The sequence below is a fragment of the Heliangelus exortis genome, chromosome 14, assembly GCF_036169615.1.
Source record: "Heliangelus exortis chromosome 14, bHelExo1.hap1, whole genome shotgun sequence".
Taxonomy (NCBI): Eukaryota; Metazoa; Chordata; class Aves; order Apodiformes; family Trochilidae; genus Heliangelus; species Heliangelus exortis.
This window is the reverse complement of record NC_092435.1, coordinates 593,845-597,913: the sequence shown is the minus strand read 5'-3', so window position 1 is coordinate 597,913 and position 4,069 is coordinate 593,845. Positions and strand designations below refer to the sequence as shown.

At 57.4% G+C, this 4,069-nt stretch overlaps 1 long non-coding RNA gene across 1 annotated transcript; it reads left to right on the top strand.

The window, feature by feature from the left end:
* Window positions 1-1,094: 1,094 nt before the first annotated feature.
* On the top strand, window positions 1,095-3,526 carry LOC139802532 (uncharacterized). The gene is made up of 2 exons (XR_011728686.1): window positions 1,095-1,252; window positions 3,246-3,526. It is a non-coding gene; the product is annotated as an uncharacterized lncRNA (long non-coding RNA).
* Window positions 3,527-4,069: the final 543 nt, after the last annotated feature.

Here is a 4,069-nt window from a genome sequence, read left to right as displayed (position 1 = left end):
TGCAGGATGCTCCGAGTGATGTCCTGGCCCCTCACTGCCACTCAGCTTTCTCTGCCTCATCTCCTGCTGCACCATGTTCCAGAGACTTCCTGGAGCCCCTTTTACATTTCCTTGAGGGTTTCTTCATTTCATCCTCAGTGGGGCAGCCACTGATATTACAGCTTTCAGATCTTCCCTGTTCCTAGACAGGAGTTCCTGCCCCAGCCCATCCCTACCCCAGCAGTGTCACTGAGGGGACCAGCCCAGGGTGATTCTTGTAGTTGCAGATGGGAATTCATCTCCCAGGTACTTGCTCTTCCACAAACTCGTTTGCTCTAACTCCTGCAGAGGACCTGGAGCAGGTTGCTGCTGTTTGCCTTTGCAGCAGAACAGAAGAGGTGGGAGCAAACCCGACACACGTGTTACCCTGACCTGCTCCCAGCCCCGAGAGCACACAGACTGCTCCCCACTCCTTTTCTGCCGTAGGATCAGTCATAGCCTCAGCTGGGACCCTCCTCCCAGTCTGGTCAGAGCAGCCAGACCTTTCCTGTCCCACCACAGGGTCACAGGCTCTTTCCCTCCTCCCTTCCACAGCATCCTGCTGTGGCCATGTTCACACCACACTTATCAGAAGAGCCTTCCCAAATACCATGAACCTGTCTCCAAACATAGCCAAAGCTTTCCCTGGAAAACCAGCAGCTCAGGGATGTTTGCTGAGAGCCCCTTTTCTGAGCCCGGAGAGAGCCCACCCAGCCAAGGGGTCTTCATTTTCCCTCGGCTGCACACAAGGAAGCTGTTTCTTATGGTAATTTGTGCTTCAAGAAACGTGAAATAAAATTCATTCTGCCCCTTCCCAGCTGCCGTCATCAACATTCCCCTCTGTTTATCTCATCAGAACCATCGCCCCGGCAACGGCAGCGCGTCCCGGGCGGGGATGCTGGCGGCAAGGGTGGGGAGCGCCGGTTCCGTGCCCCGGAACAAAGATCCCGCATCCCCACCAGCATCTTCGGTGGCACAACCAGGAGGGAGGGAGGGAGGGAGGCCGGGAGACACACGCCAGATGGGAATAAAATGGGTTCAGCGTAGGATGCTCTTGGCAGCGGCAGGGTCCGACCCCCGGCAGAACCCAGGATCTGAGGTCCGGAGGTGCCTGCCCTGGGCATCCTGCAGCCACGGGCACCCCCACGGGTGGCTCCGGCCCCGGGAAGCACCCAAACAGAAAGCCCAGCTCGGAGCTGAGGGAGTTTGGGCGCTGTCTGGTGACGTGGTCCTGGTGCGGGCTCATCTCTGCACCTCTACTCTCTCTGTGCCACCCCTGGCCTGTCCAGAACCCAGCTCACCCCTCCGGAACCACAGCCAGCACCGCAGCTTCAGCGGGTTTGGTTTTGGTTTTTGGTTTTTGTGATTTTTTTTCCCTTTTTAACCCTGCACGGATTGGAGTTCAGAGCTCACTGTTCCCACCCGGTCACCGCCCTTCGGACAGACCCCCCCCTCCTGCTCTGCCCGCAGGTGCCCCCCTGCCCACCCCCTGAGGAGCTCCAGAGGTGTCCGGAGCCCGGCACAGACCCCGGTCCCGGCAGAACGGGGCGGGACAGCGCGGTACGGGGCGGTACGATGCGGGACAGGGCGGGACGGGGCGGGACGGGGCGGGACGGGGCGGGACATGGCTGCTCGGTGCCGGTCCGAGCTCTCACGGTCTCCGCTGCCCTCATGCGGCAGCCGCCCGCACCCGCGCACCAACCCGCACCGGGACCCAGACATAGACCCGGACCAGCACCTGTATCGGGACCCAAGCACCCCAGGACCCACTGCCGGGTGGGCAAGATCTGAGAACCGCAATGGACCTCAAGCTGAGCAGGAGTCCACCGGGCACTGCCTGAGGTGCCCAAGCAGCAGCATTCCTGAGAAAGGTGAAGCACAGGCTCTGCTCTGCTTGGCAGTGGGTCAGGAGGAGCAGTTTGGGCACAGGAGTTGGAAAAAGTAAGTGGGAGAAGGCCAGAGAAGAATGACCAGAAGGATCAGAAGGAAATGATGATGCTGGAGAGATTTACTCAGGGGAGAAGACTGGAAAGGGGACATGATTGTCTTCAAAGACACAAACTTTGGGGCTGTTACCAACCTGACATCAGTCCAGCTCCTCTAGCATCAAGACAGTGTGGGTGAGATGGGTCCTACCTGCACTGAGAATGGGTCTCCAGAGCTGGTCCTGCTGGCAGCTGTCATCTCCTCCTGCCCCACATTCTGAGAACCCCACTGCCACTCACCCAGGAAGGACACCAAGGCAGCCAAGGGAGGGATTTGTGTGGAGGGTTCTCCAGGAGACCCTTGTGCAAGGCTCCCAGTGACACAGCCAGAGTGAGGATGAAGCAGCCAAGTTGTTTTCCTCTTACCAAAGAGCTGCTGCTCTCCTCTCTGCTGGCAGCAGCTCACGCTCTGCTAGACCCCTTTCCCCAGCCTCATCTGGGATGTGTTACAGCCTTGGGCTCTGCTCCCTTTCCTGACAGATGTAGATTCTCTTGGAATGTCTGCCTCCTCCTCCTCCTCTCTGCAGTTTCTGCTTCTCAGGTGTCCCCTCCCCAGCTAACACAGCAGCCCCCAAGCAGGGTTTGGCAGCACTGCATCCCTTCCTTGGATGTTTGGAACTCCAAGTGGGTGGGAGCAGGCTGGGTGGGAGCCCTCCTGCTGGGAGAGGGGTCTGTACCAGGACATGGGTGTTCATGCCATGAGGAGCAGAGCTGGAGTGGGAAGGCAAACACCCTGGTAAGAAGGAGAAGCAGCCAGGAGCTGGTCTGGGATGTGAACAGCCTCAGTTGCTCTATGCCTGGAAAGTGAGACAATTTTTGGCTCCAGCTGTGATGCTCAGGCACATCCACCCAAATCAACCCCACTGCAGTCACTCCAGCCCCAGCTCTGCCTGCTGGACTTCTCCTGCAGGTTTTTCCCTGCCCTGGGGACAGCTTAATTCTCCTTTAAGGAGGGGAGGGGGGAAAACATTGACATTGCAGGGATGGGGGGGAGGCATTCAGATTCAAGGTGGTGAGCACAGCTTCTCTGAATCTTCATCAGGAGCCACCAGCTGATGTTTGGAGGGGGTGATCACATCCCCTCTGTTTATTGAGGTTAAATAAAACTGTCTGTCAGTGCCTGGGACAGTGGTGACTCCAGGCAGCAGCAGAGCTAAAACAGATGCCAAATACTGATTCCTCCACACATCCCCAGGGACTGACAGCTACGGTTCCTCTCTCCATCTGTCTTCCCTCATGCAGCCCCTGGAGAAGATGTGCTGCTCCTTCAGCTGGCAGGGAAGGCAGCAAAAGGACAAATGCTTCCATTTCTAGGCCCATGGATTTTCTGCTCAGGTGTTTCAGGAGTTCTGCACTAGGGGAAGGTGTTCTGCTGTTCCTCCTGGTTTTGCACTGGCACCGGGCACGCCGGGAGACTGAAGGGGTTGGCTGGAACCCTGGGACATATGATAAAAGCATGTTCTTTCTTGATAGGACACATCTTCATGGGAACGAGCCCGGTATTAATAAACTGTCAGCAAGCAGCCAAGTTTGTTGTGTTCACTCAGAAGTAATGAGCTCCTTGTGAATCACAGGGAGCCTGGGATGCGGGGGTAGGAACCAGCTTGCAAAAATACGAGATTAGGCCAAGCCCTGGAGCTGAACCCTCTTTATTTCTTCATGGTTGAAACTATTTAACAGTTTATATTCTTCATATTAATTTTCCATCTCTTGCATCCAACAGAACAGGAGGGGAAACCCCTGGTACCAGAGAAACCATCCCAGCCTCGGGGGGATGCAGGAGCAGGCAGAGGAGGGGAGGCTCTTGGGCAGGTCCAGCCTCTGCCCCTCTGGGCAAATTTCCCCAGGGTGGAGGTGTCAGTGAGCTGCCCCAGCTCTGCAGGGACCTGTCTGGGGCTGCTGGTGATGCTGCTGCACCCAAGGACCTGAGCTGAGCAGGGAGGGTGCATGATGAGCTCCGTCCTCCTGCCTGATCTCAGCCTGACCTTGGACACCAGGAGGGTGCTGGGGCTGGGGCCAACTTCCCCATCTCCCCCACCATCCAGCTCTACACCAGCAGTTCCCAA